The sequence below is a fragment of the Pipra filicauda genome, unplaced genomic scaffold (genome assembly GCF_003945595.2).
Source record: "Pipra filicauda isolate LSUMZ 115617 unplaced genomic scaffold, ASM394559v2 scaffold211_size2331000_pilon, whole genome shotgun sequence".
Taxonomy (NCBI): domain Eukaryota; kingdom Metazoa; phylum Chordata; class Aves; order Passeriformes; family Pipridae; genus Pipra; species Pipra filicauda.
In genome coordinates, this window is record NW_024104323.1 from 2080840 (window position 1) to 2099220 (window position 18381).

Genomic DNA, 18381 nt, shown 5'->3' on the forward strand with positions numbered 1-18381 from the left:
GAGCACACGTAACCCGAAGTAAGTGGTGGTGGTGTACAGCAGTAAGTCACCTAGTAAAATAAAAGTATATTTTCAATAAAGATTAGCCCTGCGTTTTATTCCTGAAAATTCTTTGATCAAGTAATTTTGGACTACATAAAAACCAGCCAGACCTCCCTAAGTGAGCATTCCTCCAGAGGTTGTTCTGCTGCACACAAAGTGCTGCAGTTGCATCCGACTCTACTTCAGGTGATGTTCCCCCTGTTCATTCAAAACACGTCACAAGTTTTGCTCACATTTGTTGCAGATGCATTAGTTTGGAGAAAAGGAAAGCTCCAGATACAGACAGTCCTATTTCCCAACCAGAGTGAAAAAATATTTTTAAGGTATTTCAGTATTTTAAGCTTTCTCGAAAGCCCTGAGAAAATTATACCGGGAAAGGCAGAATATAACTGAAATCCTTAATGATTTAAAATGCCAAATCTAATTCATTCCCCTTGCAGTCAGAATGAACAAGAAATTAAAATGTTAACACTGTGGATCATCTTGCCTTTTGCAAGCCGAAGTTAAACACTAACTAGTTTACTCTGTGTGCCCAAAATATTTACTAGCTCTGACTCAGATTGAAACAGTATAAAATATGATCATTCTGGAGTGCAGAACAGTTCTTACACATACAAAAGAGGTAATGAGGTGAAACTGGAAGGTACAGAGCTGTATCTTTCCAATCTACCTACAGGTTTGGATTTTACAATGTTTTTTCCCCCTAAGGGGACCAAAAGAGCCGTATGTGGTGCTACAGAATTAAAGGGCTACGAGTATTTCATGTACTTTTGGAATTTAGGATGAAGTTAAGCGTAGAAAACACAGTCAAGGAGACTGTTTAAAAGCCCGGGGAAGGAACAGGAGGATGTAGCCTTTAATCCTTTAACAAACTTCACTGTCTGTGCCAGGAGGCAGAGAGAAAAATACATTTTACATTTTATAAATAGTCGTGAACATAAGCTAAAGCATTTTGCCACTTCTGGGAAATCAATAAGCAAAAAAAAAAAAAAAACAACAAAACAACAACAAAAAAAACCCAAGCCACTCATTTGCAAATAATTTATGTGGCTTTTTTTGCTAATGCAGGACAATCTCTCTGTGAAAAGGAGGGCAATAACTTTATTATGCTCATAAATGCAATGCAAAGCAAACGGAGACTGATGCCCCTGCTATATCTGCTGAACAAAAGCACAGCTTCGATCAGGTACATCAGAGGCTGGGGAGCTGCACAGCTCCTTTTAGTGAGGCCAAACTACAGCGCGGACGGAACCAAAAAAGCCACAATGTTTAAAATACATCAGATAAAGCTGCTGTTTGTCACTGCTGAAAAGTGCAGGGAACACGGGACTGGCATTTCTGCGGAGGAAACACCTCTGGAGCTGCCTGGCACTCCTGCCCGGGAGCAGAGCTGCCATCCCAAGGCTCTGGTTTTCCTGGGAAAGGAGTGCAGAATGAGGCCAATTATCCCCCAGCCCCGCTCCCGAATCCACCCAAACGAACGCCAGGCACAGATTTTGGGGCGGGGGGAAGGGTCGGCCCCCACGGCTCAATCATCACTAGACACACAAAGCTCCTTAGTCAGGTCTGAAGATCAGAATGTAGGGCAGGGAAAAGAAAGACCATCCTCCTCTCCAGCTGTGTGGGACACGAGCTGGATAATTACCGCAGCATTCCCTCCCACACGGTGGGATCCTCCTTTGGGAAGCGGGAGAGGAGCCTTGGAGGGGTTTTGTGGGAGTGGTGCCCTCCGAGCACCCCTTCCCCAGGCAGGGCCAGCCCGGCGTGACACGGCACAGCGGCGATTTCAGAGTGGTGCCCGTGGCTTAGGATTCAACAAAACCAAAAAGTTTATAGTCCTTAAAAATGCCCAAACTTCCCTCTGAAGGGGGAGGACAGGCAGCAGCTCTCAGGGATTCTGCTGCTCAACCAGGAACCCAGCTTGCAAGTCCATAATTCCACCCAATCTGCCCTATATCACTCTAGTTGGGTTTTTTTTTTTTTCAAAGCTTAGCTATTATTTTATAAAAAGAAGGATAAAGGAAAATAGTAACCCGTGTAAAACTTGTATTTGCCATAGGCTGTTAATGCATTGTGTTACTGCTTTGCTTGCAAATGTCTAATAAATTACAAGGGCTGCATAAAACCCTTATAGAAAACATCAGCTCATGAGTTAGCCCTGTCTTGAACGCCACAGAAACAACTGATATAAAACATAATCAAAGTAAAGACTGCTTGAAAGTATTTCAGAAAGTTGTTCGGCTTCGTTATGGATTTGATGGTCTCATTTCAAAGGACAAAATGTTAAACTTCTCCAAGACTAAAGGGGGGGGGGGAAAGAGTTTCCATTTGTGCAAGAGAAAAGCACAAAACATCCATGATTAAATAAAACTTCCTGTGATTGAATCTGACTACCATTTTACAATATTAATGCTAATGGATTATCATCCTCTTGTTTGCATGTTTAACTTCGGTTCCCATAAAAGTTGCTTGTACACAGGATCAGAGGGAAATGGCATTTCAGAGACCGAAAACAAAACACACACACACACAGGCTAAAAAGCAAAGAGCTACAAAATCAGCAACATCCAGACAATAATCAGCTTCACAATGTCAGACCAGGAAGTTCGGGCAGCAACAGAAAAAGATGCCTTCGGAAAAAAAAAAAAAAAAAAAAAGACAAGACTTTTAGGAAACAGCAAAATTAAACCAGGAGTAGATATGTAAAATAGATGAATGAAGACAACGTCTTCCTGCACCGAGGGAGTTGTTTAAGGAGAAACAGTGTCCGTTTGTGGGCAGCGATAATACTTTCCATTCAATAGAGTTTGCAGCTTGCTGATTCATATGATTGCAGGCTGGCGCCCCGCTGGCGAGCCCCCTCCGCTGAAATTAAATCCACTCTCCTCAGTTATAAATTATAATGCTCTATAAACAACACTCCCACTGGGAACGGCGAGGGAGAGAGAGCTCTCTGCATAGTCCACTCACTGTTTAATGCTCTGCTCTTCTGCCACAAACAAGGACTGTATGTCTGCCACAGACAGCACTCTGGCTGTAATTTATATACTGTTTGATGTCGAGAGCAGGGAGAGGAAAGTAGGATTGTAATGCGAGTCAAAGAGGAAAAGAAGTTGGAAGTGGGTGAGTGTGCAAGGAGGAGGAAGGATGGAGTGCATTTTACACACATATTTTATAGATACATCACCGTGTGTATCTTTGCTGCCCCCCAGGAATTATCCCCCCCTTCCAAAAAAAAAATAAATCTGGAATAGCACTTAAAATAAATGAGACGTGCGACGCCAGGATCATTCCAGATCAATCAGGAGCCATCTCCACGGCTGAGACTTGAAGTCTGTTATCCCAGAGAATATGAAAACGTTACAGTGATAAGGATTTAACTACAACTGACAGCAGCCCAGCAACTCCCAGCCCAGGCTGACGTGCTCTTCCTGGAGCGCCGTGCCCACCGCGCCCGGATCCACGTGGTGCTGCCGGAGCCAGACCCACACCAAGACACCCAACTGGTGCAGCTTCCTGCTTATTCCCACCTTCCTCATCTGTGCTGGGCACGGGGAGACCATTCTGGCTGCTCTCCACGATTGTTATTAGTTATTTTTAAAATTAACGTGCCACAGACACCCAACTGCTCCAAACACACACACACACACAAATGTGACTTTTTTTTTTTTTTTTTAGCCAAATGGATTAAAAAATGCCAGAGAAACTATGCCTGCTGTGGGAAAGATGCAGACTCCAAGTAAAAAGTATATTATTATCTCTAAGAGCAGCCTAGGTTAGGCAGCTGAGAGGGTACTGGGAAATGCCCCACGGGCCAGCGGGAGCTCTGTCCGGAGCGTAAACCAGCACAAATTTCAGAGCAGAACCCCCTAATTATTGTCATGGAAATTGCAAACTAACCCGTGAGAGAATGACAGGGCGCTCAAGGGAGCGGACGTGGGGATTGAGATGTCCATGGCTGAGGATTTTGATGAATGACTGGTAACTCAGTGATCCCCTGCCTGACCAGAAAATCCCAGTTCTCCCAGCACTGGCACAGCCCAGTCACGTGCAGCTCTCCACAGAGGAGTTTTAAGACTTACATTGCCCCCAATGTTTTTTTTTTTTGGTTAATAATATTTTTTCAGTTTTCCCCCAAGCCCCACCACTACACCTTTTCTTCTCTTTATACTTTTGGAACCGAGCAGCTTTTAAGTTTGGGGGAGGAAGGGAGGGTAAAAGCCTCCTTTACTGTGAGGTTGAACCCTTGTATGTCAAATCTGGCCTGGAGCAAATTTTCACAGCTGAATTATAAACCCTGTAAACAAGGGTTTATGATGGAAACGCTGACACAACCTTAATTACAAACAGCGTGAAGTGGGGGAGGCTCTGTAACACACACTCCTTTTCACTGCCAGTCCTCTGGCACTGCCAGCCACAGAAAAACCAGTTCTGCTCCTGCTCCTAAACCCTCACTGCTCAAGCAGGGGCATTTATAGCAAATCTAGTTGCTCCACACCGTCTTTTAGAAAAGAAAAAAAAAAAAAAAAGAAAAACACACCCTTGATTTTGTAATAAAAGTATAATGTATAGCTTAAAAATAAATTAAATAAAGGAAACATTAAAAGATAAATGGAGCAGGATGCTCTATGGCTGAGGTAATTTGAGTGGAAAGGGAAGGAGGGAGTTTACATTAATAAATGATTAAAGGCCTTAACGAGGGCCTATCTGGTTGAAGAGAGGAACATACTTCTCCACCTCTCCTCCTTCAGCCCAGCTTTTTTACATTTGTTCTCAATGCTGATCAATATGGTTTTCATTTAGTGATTTCCATAATGCCATATGTGATCTGCTCTCCTGCCACAACGAAGGCAGAGGGAGAGCTGAAGTCATTTGAACGTTCTCGCTTGCATGTCTGTCCCCAATTTAGAAAATAAATATCTATTGAGAGTTAGAGTTTCCTCCTGTCTGGGAGGAACAGGGCAGGATTTGCATATGCAGATTGCAAAGCCTGCTTTTCTCTCTTCTCCCCCTCCTTTTTTCTTTTTAATAAATAAAAGTGATGTTGAAGAATATCTCCCCCCCCCCCAGTGTTGCAGTGAGTTTGTGTTCTTGTCATGAAGAAGGAATATTATTAAAGTTTAAAACTGAATGAGGGTTGGTTTCCCTTTGCTCCAGCAGAGATTTGCTTGGCATCCCAAAAAAGCAAAGGTTTTCTGTCTGCTGAGTCACATTGACCTGCTGGATACCAGCAGAGACCACCTCAGATTGAAAAGCAAGAAAAATAAAATGTGTATTAAGCCACACATGCTTTCAACGTGCCATTGTCTTCGTGAGCAGAGTCTAAATCAATACTGCAGAGATATCACCCTTGTAAACTGAGCTCTTCTCCCCCTCTCAGAGTTATGCTTTATGGTGTTATATAAATGCTGTAGCTGGTTAAGAAGAATGCAAGACTGGCAGGTGCCTTCTGGAGGGTTGGAACTGGGGTTCCTGCCACCTGTAAAACATCCCTGGCACAGGAACAGTGCAAGAGCCAGAACTGAACTGCAAAAACATAAATGGCTTGTGACAGACAAGACACCACAGCAGATCTAAAGGTGTTGGGCAGCCAGTTGAGCTCTCTCTGTAGTCAGATCTCATAGGAAAGGACGAAACCAGAGGCTTCTAAACCCTCCCCCTTTGGCTGCAATCTCTTCCCAAGGAGGCCTGACTGTGACTCAGTGGCTCTGTTTATAAAAGTGAGCCACAGGTTCAAAGATGCACTTGAGAGTGTCATTATTTAGGGGATTCCACCACGACCCAAATTCACAATTCCTCACCAGGGAAAAGGAGATGTGATCTCCTGAGTTACATTTCCTGCCTGCTGTGGGTGGGGACCAGCAGCCCCCCCAGGGATGCTCCAGCTGGAGCACAGAAATCTGGGCTGCAAAGGGGGGATTCTTCCCAGAAGTGGTTTTGCTTTTAATACACAACATGTAAACAAGCAAAACAGCACAGGAAAAATTACAGTTTGCATTAAATTCAGGATCCAGGCTGCTGCTCTGGCTTTACAGCTGAGCAAGGAAATTGGGATAAATTAAATGTTGGATTACAGAGGTTTCAAAGTTTTACTGGTCACTCGGCTGAACAACGAGCCATGAAAGTATTACTTGAGTTGCTGTTAATAAAACTTGCAGTTCATTAAAGGTATCTGACGGAGAGAAACCCATGGAAATAGGGATTTGTGACTGGTGAGCAACCTTTCCATCATAAACAAACTCTCTTTGAGGTTCAAAGAGTTTAGTTAACGATTTAAAGATTTTTTTTCTCATTGTTTTCGTGCATTGCCAACTCTTTGTCTACGAGAAAATAGCTTGAAAAAGCTGCTCCTTGTACACATTTTCCAAGTTTCACAAATTCCTCTAGATATAAAATACAAAAATGGAAAAAAACCCCGCTGCTGAATTCTGAGAAGGATGTCAAAATTAAAATACCCTGATGATATTGTAAAAATTATAAAGGTTCTCCCTCTCTCTGGAAGTGCAAAGCAACATTAAAAGAATTTCTTCTCCTTCTGTTTCTATCACACTTCTGCATCTCTGTTTACCCAGTGTAACTAATGGTAAGGGATTTCAGCTTCCCAATTATGATATTGCATTGACCTAATTGGGTTTCTGCAGGGCTTCAGGGAATTCTGTGCTTAAAGACTTTGTTCCCACTAAATTAAGAAAGATGTAGAAGCACGGCAGCTTCAGGAGGGGACAAATGAACCTCCTGATCCAGAGCTGGAGAAATAAGTTCTGGAATCAACCGAAACACAAACCCCAGTGCCTCGAACTGCAAACCCCTTGCTGGGATTAATAAATCTGAGCCTAAAGAAGGGCCGGGAAAGCTCCACCGACGGCGCGTCCCGAGGATCGGAGCCGCCAATCCACGGGCTCCCATTGACCTCCCGGCCAATTACAGCCTCATTGGCAAAGCAAACAAGGAATTATTGGCTGTTTAGTCGGGCTTTTCTTCTCCCTCTCGCTCCCCTGGTTCTCATTCTGGTTTTTTCTCCCCTCTTCCTGTTAGGCAAAAGGAAAAAAAAAAAACAACAAACCAACCCCAAACCCCAAGCAAGCCCGTCTGCAAACACCTGATATTCATCTGAGTCGCTGCAGTTGTACAGTCTTGTTAAATTGTTACCACCTTTTCCACAAGCAGTTTTGGCAATTAACCTCGTGGTCATACACTTCAAAGGAAACAACTGTTGAGTTTAACCTCCTTGAGCTACCATGGATTCCTTTATGATTTTTTCTTCAAACACTTTCATCCCTTCCAAAAAAAAAAAAAAAATGCAGACTGATAAGATTGGTGTTTATTTTTCCATTTTGTCAGTTTATTAAGATGACAAAATACCTCGACCAGTCACCACCAGTTTGTGCTCCTCCAAATCTGTGCAGAAGGAAGCTCTCCTATTAATTCACATTTCTAAGGCAGGGTCTCTGCTTGCTGGAATCCATGGATATGATACATCTGACCTCTCCTTGCCCCTGATTGCAAATCTCTCATATATTTCTCACAATGCCCAAAAGCTCCGAAAACAGAGCATACAAGTAGAGTTAATGCTGAGGACATGAGAAGCCATTAGAAATATATATATATGTATGTATATCTATATTCTTTAAACCCCCACCATCACTGAGAGACAGGACTACTTTGCATGTAAAAAGAGCTAAAAAAAAAAATAAATTCCTCCACTTTCAATTAGAATACCAGTTAGTGGGATCAGGATCTGTGTCAGTACAAACCAAAGTTAACTTTTCCTTCTGACTAAACTTTTGACTACAACATATATTAATTTACCAGACCCTGCAGCTGCTCCTTGAGCAACTGGACAGTCAATGATAGGAAAGTACCAAAGCAAATACTACAGGAGCGCGATCGGATTACTCGGAATGTTGTTTCCCCCCCACATTTACATCCTGCTATTGTAGTACTTTTTTTTTTTTCCCCTCCAAAGTAAATCACAAAAATGTAAAATGGGGTATTCTTTGGAGAGCCAAAAAACAACCCCCCCCAAAAAAGGTGTTTGAATGACTTTTGGGTAAGGAGTGAGCACACCCAGCCGGGCTGGTGGAAGCATCACTTTTCTCTGGCTGCAAACTGCCCTGGGTGGGAGAAGGAACAAAATCCTTGTCTAGGGAAAGAGTGGAACAAAAGTTTCATATCTGTCTTGCAGTGCAAGAAGGGGAAGCATTTGGGCAAGCATATGGCACGTGTTTCAGCTTGTGAGGGAGGAAAAAAAATAATCCCGATGTTCCGTGCAGTTCAGACCAAATAGAAAACTTATTCTGACTATTCTCATTTGTCAGAGGCTTTTCAAAACTAAGCAGATCTCTCTGTAGCTCCAATGTCAAAGGAGGAAGGAACCAGTGGGTATTGAGTTTACATTTTAGGTTCTCTTTTAACCGTTTCCACTTTTAATTTTAATATGCTTGTCAACAAAATGAGAAACCGCTTCAGTCAAAAAAAAAAAAAAAAGAAAAAGAAGGAATGAAAGAAAGAAGAAATTAGCACATTAAATGATACATGGGTCTGGTGCTATGTTGCACAGTTCAGTGAACCCCTGCACAGATCAGCAAGATGGCTGGAAATGTCTCTTTCCGTCTGTTTTCCATCTCGGAAGGCTGTGGACTCAGCAGAGTGTGAAGAGTGCCTCTCTCCCCTCCGACCGCTCCTGCTCCCCCCCCAAAAGCCCCTGCAGCAGAGAGCAGGAACTGGAGCAAATGCTTTTGTGAATTAAGAGATCTTGTGAGCGTAAATTTGGTCAGGCTGCTCCTTTCTGCAGGCCAGCCCCGGCTGCTGCCCCAGGATGTGAACTGTCAGTTCGCATAGCTGGTGATGAGTTGCAGAACCATCAGGAAAGGTGAAGACGGCAGAAGCAAGAAAGATTCAAGACTGGTGGAAATCATTTCACAAGGAAAATTTCAGCCATCAGTGGGAGGAAGCTTTGAAAAATGCTGCCATTTCCGAGTCAGAACGAAGGAAAAATTAAATTACTGCCGGTGAGGCGAGCCAAAGTCGCATCTTACCCCAGGGAGAGGTTTGATAATGGTAAACATTTGACAGCTGGCCTGAAGTTGTTATCTTGTTCTAACAGTTGTTATAGTCTGAGTGAACATTTCTGATAAGAGAACAGAAAGAAAAACACTAACCCATTTTTAATTTCTTGCTTTCTGTGTTTTAAGCTGCAGTGCCCAGAGCCAAACAGGTTTAAAGCCGTTTGCCACCATCGCTCCGATTAAAGCTTTGGTTTTTACACCAAGCACTGGACCAGGGCTGGGAAGGAAAGGCAGCACCACGTCAGTTGAATGACACCGAGGGGGCACAGCAATACCTCGAGAATAATTTAAAATAACTCCAACCCACTCGCTTTCAATAGCCCTTAAATATCCCTTCTCTGTTTCACCACGAGCAGTTACAAGAATTAACCCCAAATTAGAGTGAAATTGAAAAAAATTAATCAAGTTAAGTATTTAACTTCCACATCTACCACAAAATCTTGTTTCGGTGTTACTTTACTTCAAGCTGTTGATGTACAACCACAAAACTTTAATTCCTTTATTATTCTTTATTAAAGAATAACTATTTGGACACGTTAGAAAGGCAGCAACCTCAGTTCCACCTGAGAGGAGCAATAATGAATGAACCCCAGTTCTGTTTAAGCAGAAAAAGGTATGCTATCTTCACAGGAAATTTAATTATACATCAGGTTTTTTGTGCTCGGTGGCTCCTGACAAAGCCTGTATTGAGGAGGGAAACACGGCTCTGCTCCGTCCTGCCATTAGCAGCTCCTCCTTCAGGAAAACAGCGTGGATATGGAAAGTACATTACATGTATGTCAAAATCCAACTACCATTCTGGCAGAGAAACGTTCTGGGTTGGTTTGGTTGGTTGGTTTTGTTTCGTTTTTTCCCTTTTTTTAAATCAGGAATGCATTTCTAAGCCGTTTAACGCAGCTTAACCTCGCGCAACGCGGGCACCAAACGTTTCCCTCCCGTTCAAAATAATTCAGATGAATTTGTGCCGTGGCTATTCAACTCTCTGACATGGACTGTGGGCAAATCTTCCTATCAGTGAGAACCTAAAACCTGCCTGCCCAGCGCCCAGGGAGCAGGCGCACCCAGGTGGCACCGGGAAAGCCGAGGGATCCGCTTTCCCTGATGGTCATGATCCCAACCCCAGGCACACGATAAGGCTCCAATTAGACAGGCAGCATGTAAAGCTTGTCCCTCAGATACATAAATTAACTCCCAAACTCCCTCTGTATCTCCTGCATTAACAGGTAGAAAGTGTTTCATTACTTTTGCGAACGACTCTGCCCCGTCTTGAAGCGGGAGGGTATAAATTGATATTAAAGTATGGTATTTTGAGAATGTTTCAAAGTAAGGTCAAACTCGTATTAAAAACCTACTAGTGTAGGCTAAAATAACAGTCTGGCTGAGCAGCCTTCGGTGCATCTGGGTTCAATTACCCACTACATCCTTGCTATGTTTTCTACTAGCAAGAACAACGCAAGCAAGGCTCGGAGTTCACGAATAATGTCAAAGTTAGGTTACTCAGAAGAGGAATGAGATAAATCATCCAAATATCACAGTCCTATTGGCAGACAATTTTTTTCCCCCCCTCTTCATCACCAAAAGCAGCACAATATTGCATAACAACAAATAGAGGACAAAAGTCCTCACCTCGGGAGGAAGAGTGAACCCAGCTGGAATGCTGCTCCCGACACACACTCGAGCAGGGAATGAAAAGCACACGCTGAAACGAGGGCTGGAAAAAGAGAGGCAGAGCCCAACCTAATGCACAAAGCAAACAAACACGATTTACCACACTGTCACCCTGACTGAGCTCTTTTTTCTTGGTGTTTGACCCTGGAACAATGAGGCTGGATTAACATTCATTATTTGCATTCAAGGAGCTGTCATGTGGAGCAGGAACTGCTCCAGCACCAGCCTGAGAAACAAGGGAGGCTGGGACACTTGGGGAAGGGTTGGCTCCCTCCTTGCTGACTCGCTCAACAGCACCCAAAACTTTGTCCAAACACAAGTGTCTTGCTTTCATGTTGGCAACTGGTTAATGAGGATTTAAGAGCTGGCGGGGGGAGGAAGGATACTGGGGGCTCCACTCAGCAGCACCCCGGGTAAGTCCTGAGGATCCCATCAAATCCAACACAAATGGCCTAAGACAGACTCCAATGTCACCAGCCCTCCCAAGGGACAGGTGCCACATCCTTGCTCCACACCTCAACCTTCCTGACTAGTCCCAAATTGGGAGGTTGTGCTCAGATCCTGAATAAAACCACGACAGTGTCTCTGTCTGCAAAGACAGACGCTCCTCCAGGGAACGGGAAGATTGTCATTTGCTTCCATCAAGGCCCATAAAAAAGCAATTGTCAGTAAAGTTGCTCAAAATTATGTATGTTCTGGGATCACTGTACGAAGTCTTTTTAAAGCACCATGTTTAATTCCGAGCAGCTCTGCAGGAAACATGGTAAAAGGCAGCAATAAATCACCACCATCCAAACTGCGCTTGTGGTGCACGAGGAGTTAGTTCATCCATTCTGGAATTCTATTTGCATCAAAGCAATAACACATTTGCAAAATGATCAATCAGGTTAAATTTAGACGAAAACGTGTCTTTTACCCAGCCAGTGTTTGTCAGAACCCTCCCAAATTAGAACAAAGATTTCACATCGTGCAGTATCCAGTGCCCCATCGTATCTATATATTTATTATAAATTCATATGACTGTAATGTACCTAATTATATAAGGTCATTTCTTATAGAAAAGCACAAGTATAAAAGTTTGATGCCAGAACAGTCTGGTTGTTTATTAATTTACTATTGCAGATGAGAAACCCTGCACTGTCACAGGGCCCTGTGCAACACACTCCTGCACTCCAGAAAAGCAACCTGCCCAGCTCACAAAATATTTACCAGCCCCCAGAACTCCAGGATGAAGGGGCTCCAAGGCTTGGTCCCTTCCCATATCCACACAGGAGCCACGTCTCCCTCTCCCAGCACTTCCCTGTTTCCCTGGAGACAGGCATTTACCACCAGGGCTATAAATACTCGCAGTAATTGGGCATCTTTGGAAGCAAACCTTCCAAGCCATTTGCCATCTCAGGAATGTTTTAACTTCTGGAGCAGGGAATGGTCTCTGTTGGAAAAGAATCTGAATGCAGCCCTCAGATGGGTCGAGTTCAGAGCTACAGGGAGGGAGAACCATGAGGGAAAAGTCATCCTTGCACAGGTCATCGTTAGTGCCCGGGAATGGTAAATTTTGTCAATGAATCTGCTTTGCTGACCATTTCCCCCCGAAGCTTAGTATCATCACGAATCCCAAATACACTATAAAACGTGAGGGAGAGATTAAAAACTTATCTTCTCACAACCTATACTGCTAATGGCCAAGGCAAGGCCCTAAAACATCAGTTGATGCTGAAGGGATTGATCCAAACCTTGTCAGCTTAGTGCAAAGGCTGTAGGATTTGCACAATTCCTTTTGCCAAGTTGTGGGGGAGACCTATCAGCATTCAGAGAAGCAATTTATACTTTGCTGGGCACAAATTACCTGAATGGTTCCTATTTACTGAACAGGTAAGGGTAGTTTATCTACTAAATAATAAATAATGTATTTACTGCACGGGGCAGGTTGGACACAGGGCTTGGAGCAACCTGGGATGGTGGAAGGTGGCCCTTCCCATGGCAGGGGGTGGCACTGGATGGCTTTGAGGTCCCTTCCAATTCAGACCACTGTAGGATTTATTTCTGCTCTTTTCCCTTCTCATGTAAAGGTTTCAAGGCCCTTTCAAACACTGGGTTTAAATGGTGAAATAACACCTTGAGCAAAAACTCCCAAGTATTTTGGGATGGATAGGACTGAAGATACCCATTTACAATAATTGAATTTCAACTCTGTCATGAACCAAGCACTTCTCCAGCCAGGAAAAAAAACCCAACAACTTCTTTTGCACATGGTACTCAGGTAAAACTTTGATTAGCTGGGCACTAATGAGCAAACAGCAGATTCATATTTAATTCTTACAACCCTTAACATCTGACTGGTACAATGGTAAATCAAAGAAAACTCCATTATGAAAAGTAAGTTGTCAGGTATAAGGAGTTAAATGCAGCCTTGCAGGGGAGAACAGAATTTCCCCCCCAGCTGCTTTTTGGAGCAAACCACCCCCCAAGTAAGTCAGAGTTGGATTCACGGAGCACCAGAACAGTGTTTGGTACATTAACATAAACCTGCTCACAGCCCAGCTCACTGAGGTCTGCTTTTATGGCTTGATCTTGCTCCACCCGAGTCAAATTCAAAATTCCCAGGTAAAATAATCATCCCTCCCATCAGACAGGGGGATTAAACACCGAGACACACGATCCATAAACCCCAAAGCAATCCCTGTTTCCCTGCTGGATGTGCTGGGAAGAACTCGACACTGAACAGTGCAGGGGGAAGAGATGAAGTCCTCTCTCCCAGGACAGGTTTAATGCCTGCACTAAACCTCTTTAGGGCTGAATTTACTTCCAGAATTTCAACCCTTCCCTCACATGCTGGAACTGGGAGGTCTGGCAGAAGGGGAGGGTGGGGGGCTGTTTGCATCTTATGAAGAACAAAGAGAAGCAACTTCAATACAACCTTGAAACAGAGCTGCAGGCAGAATGGTCTTTTGTAAAAATGATATTCCTCTGACGCTGGTGTGTAAGTATCTGCTCTTATCTAATAAAAAGAGCCTTTTGAAGTAAGTGGTTGGTTGGGCTGTGCCAGTGCTCGTGTTACTGACGCAGAAGAAAGGCCTCCTGAATGCAGCATCCAAAGGCTTTGTCTGATCTGCAGCACTTTGAACCATAAAAGCAGCAAAGAGTGAAAACAGAAGGGAAGCCAAAGTGCTTAATACTGGACAGCGACTTTCTTTAAACCTCTTCTGCTCCCTAATTAACTCCAGTGACTCTCCTGTGCCACAGCAGTGGGTGGTGGGTGCCTTTCCTGCATCCATGAACATCCAGAAATCCAGAAGGTGCACTGGGGCACGGAGCAGAAAGAAGTGATGCTTTGCCTCCAGTTTTTGTGTTTGTTTTTTTTTTTATTTTTTGCTTTACAGCCAGGGAAGATTTAGATTAGACATTCAGAAAAATTTTTTTTTCATGGAAAGGGTTGTGAAGCATTAGAACCAGGGAAGTGGTGGAGTCATCATCCATGGAATTGTTCAAAAACTGTGTGGATGTGGCACTGGAGGACACGGTTTAGTGGTGAAGGTGGTGGTGCCCCTGGGTTGGACTTGCTCGTTCTAAAGGTCTCTTCCAACCTTAACAATTCTGTGATTGTAAGATTTGTGAAAGGACACATCACTAAGGAAGTGTTTTAGGAGGGTGTCTAAACCCAACAGGAAACATGCAATGGTTCCATGATTTGTGGGACAGAGCTAAAGAAGTGTTTTGGGAGGATATCTCAAATCAATATGAAATAACCATAAATCCAGGCTCTTCTCTCCACTTGCATGTTATTTATTATAAAGTGGGCAAGCAAACAACACTGAAAAGGAAAGTTCAAAGACTGTCTTTATAGGTTTCTAGAAAATCATCACTTTGGAAGTTATCTGAAAAATTTACACCAGAAATGGATGATTTGATTTGATGGTAGAAAAATGCAAGAGGACCACTGAAGCCATTCAGTTCCTTAAAAGAGATGTAGAGGGTAAGTTTGTCTAGAATTTAGCCAGCATTTCTTAAGTGGCCTTCTCTTTTTCCAGTGTGTTGGAACTGCTGAGATGTCACTCACAGAAGAGCAGCCATCACTCACCCTGGTATTTATGAAGAATTCATAGTGGTAACTCTTCAGATGCTCTGGCATCGTTCTGAAGCACCATGAATTCTACACTGGTCTTTTGGGAAGAGTTGGGGACCTTATTTCCAGTGCATTAAGAATGAAGGTGGGGTTTTTTTATGTATATATATGTATTTTTAAAGTTCAGGTTTCTTTCCTCTTGAGCCCTTTAGGGTTGTGAGACCCTTCAGCTTTTTCCAAGGGAGGTCTGTGCTTCAGAATGGACAACTTGACTCGGTGCTTAAAAGACTATGTGCCCAAAATCCCAGTCCAAGAGGTTACTGCTCTACTGAGCAACTCAGAAATAAGAATCCAGGGGATATTATTTAATTCTGCAACGTTGGAGAACAGTTGTTTAGATTTGCAGGAGTATCACATTGCCTGACACTGAATGTCACCAAAAGGAACACAGACCAAGCTGTCCTTGCTCTGGATTATCCCTCTCAAGCTCGTGCACATCCAGACCCTCACGGTGCTGAATGCAGCCCTACTCTGGAATTAGCAAATTCTCTTTAAACACTCTCCATGTGATTACTCCCTAATGAATAAACAAACACACATTTAGGGCGGGGGAGATGTCACGGTTCAAAAAAGCAACACAACATCTCTCAGCTACCCTTTCTTAAAACCCTGATATGCCTGTGCATAAATCAAGCCCTTCTCTTGCTTGGGTAGCCCCTCACTGAGACGTGCCCATGGTGCTAATTCAGAGCAGAAAACGCTCTTATTCCAGGCCACTGCAGTGAAGTGACATTTACCTAATGCAGCTATAAATTTCCTGATAATTAGTGGGCAGCTGATGGTGATGCAAGCTGACTAGTGCAGCAATGCCAGCCTCAAACTAGCTCTCCAACACCCACAAGTTAATCAGATTTAAGCCCAAAAATTTCCAAAATTCAGACCAGTGCAGTGGCTCAGAGACAAAGGCTGGTGCCACCGAGCTTCCACCAGTTGCTGTGATCTCTTAATGGCCCAGGCACTGTTACTAACGAGATGGAGCTCCCCTGTACACTCCATTTCTCACATCAAAAAAAAACAAAACTCACATGACTTTTCACTTAGAAACAAGTAAATCAGCCCTTCCTGAATCCTGGGCAATTGTGGAGTAAACTTAGAGTAGCTCACATGGAACTAAAACCCAAGCGGCGCCTTCAAAAAAAAAAAACTTCCAAAAGCCACTTCTAAAATTTCACAAGCCTTTGAGACTCCTCAGCCAGTTCACTTGGATTTTCAAAGTAGCTGAGTGATTAAAAAAGTTTAAAGAGAAGTCTAAAAACCTGCCACCAAATCACAACCTTTCACCCACCATGAAGTGCAGGGTCCCCAACGCTGCTTCGTTCTATGGCACTACCACACAAAATAATTCACTTTGACAAAGTGATATTAAGGAACCTCAATTTTTTGTTTTCTTTTTCAAACCTAATGCTGGACAATGTTTATAATTCTAATACTTGGGAAGTACTAGAATTAGAATCAGTGTAAGACTGATTAAATAGCTGCCTTAGATGTACAGTAAGTTTATTTAATGCTGCAAGAACTACTATGGAAGTTGTAAGTAGCTTCCCAGACAGAGAGAAAACACAGACCCATCCTTTAAAATACTTTCTCAAAACAGACTTTGACCTTTTGGGTGCATCATGAACGAGGCCAGTCAATCAGAGAAAACCCTGCTCCCTGCTTTTCTCTGGGATGAACTGTTTCTTTATCACACTATTTTAGGAAGAAGAACCTTCCTGCATGATAGGTCAGAATGTTGTTCTAAAGCAAAGCATGAGCTAAAAATCTCATGAGAAAGTTAATTAACATTTGGAAAACACCCTGAAATTCTCACTGATTGCAAAGGGCCATCCAGAAATTCTCACTGCTCAGGAAGTGTCCAGCTCTCCACTTCATTCCCAAAGGAGGGGAACAGGGACTGCCAGGATGGCACAGGAGCAGTGCCCACATTCACCAGTGTGCCCATCTCTGGGCTGGGCATCAGATTTACCCCTCTGGGACACAGAATCACAGCACAGTTTCCCAACAGCACTTTCCTTTCAGTTTTGCCTGTTGCCTTGGATAATTAAGCACAGAGAGAAGGGATGAACAGGCCATGCTGTGCTGGCAGCAGTGGAGTACCCGGGGGGGCTGTGCTGGGACTGTCCTCTCTAACATCTGGAAGAGGTGATCTTTAAAAATGAAAAACCCACAGAACGAAAAAAAACCCAACCCCAAACTACAACAGGGTGAAACCATTCCATTTATCTGTGTTTTGAATTCTTGGTTAATACAAGTGTCAGACCATCCAGACCCTACCAACGTGCTTTTGAGATCTGTCTCTGGTTACACGTCCAACACTAGATAGGAACTTTCTGACCTCTCCGTGATTTAAAACCTGGTTGTGAGCATTACTTTTTGTCATTGTTTTTTTCCTTATTAAAAAGGGCAGTGAGGAAAAAAAGATGATTAAAGATATCAAACAAACACCAAACCTCCTGTGAATGGACTGTTGGAAAATAAAGTACGATTTAATGACGTGAGAAATTAGATGAAACTGTCAAGTTTAAAGAATCTTAAAATGGTTAACAGGTCAAAACATAAAAACTTCTTTATGTATAGAGTGAATATAAAGGGAACATGGTAAGTATCTGCCAAGGGTTAATTGCAACCCTGCATGAAAAGCAGTTAACAAGTGAGAGTTAGAACACCCAGGAGGAAAAGAAAAATTTTTCCAGTGCCATGAGAAATAAACAACAAGGGGGAAATATTTCCTTTGGCCACTGTTACCTCCTCTCCAAAAGCTCAGAGGAGCAGTGGGAATGCCAAGGTCTGGTTTGCTCTTGACTCCCTCCGAAACATTTGTCTTCATTACCACTCTTTTTAATCAGGGCTCCTTCGTGAGTGTTTCTGCTCAGCCCCCAAGGGGCAGCTCTCGGCTGCGATAAATCAGCATCCACACCGCAAGTCACTAATCAGCACTCTCAGGGAAAGAATAACAGAGGAGTGCAGACCACTAAAGGCTTGGAGGAACCTGAAGGCTCGGTGGCCTCGAGGAAGAACGGCCTACATCAAAATAACAACCCAGTGAACCATCTCTACCTTCCAGGCTCAGCAGGACTCGCACTCGGAGATATTATTTAAAAGCCTCTCGCACGCGGATTGTTCTCGCTGGATAAAGGGACTTTATTGATAAAGAGGGGCTGTGCTCTCACCCTTGAGCTTGGTTCCACTAATTCAGTGTATTGCACTTGTGCCTCCTGCTAGAAAGCATTCAGGGAAACAAACTTGGTAATGGACACCTCGTGCTGCTGTCCTGCAATTTGTAGAGGGGAAAAAAATCAGCGTACAATGAAACTGGAGAGGGGGAGGAAAGGGAAATGGATAGAAGATAACACATTCCCAAGACACCTCCTGTATCACTGCAATGGAGGAAGAAAGTATTTTGTCCATTTCTCCTGTTTTCAAAGGTTATTTATAAACACAACCAAACAGATATCATCTTAAAAGGAAAATATCCGCACA

At 43.3% G+C, this 18381-nt stretch overlaps 1 protein-coding gene across 9 annotated transcripts in view; it reads right to left on the bottom strand.

The window, feature by feature from the left end:
* Positions 1-18381, bottom strand: part of BCAS3 (BCAS3 microtubule associated cell migration factor) — a 317385-nt gene that overhangs the window by 140733 nt on the left and 158271 nt on the right. The gene's annotated exons all lie outside the window — the stretch shown is intronic.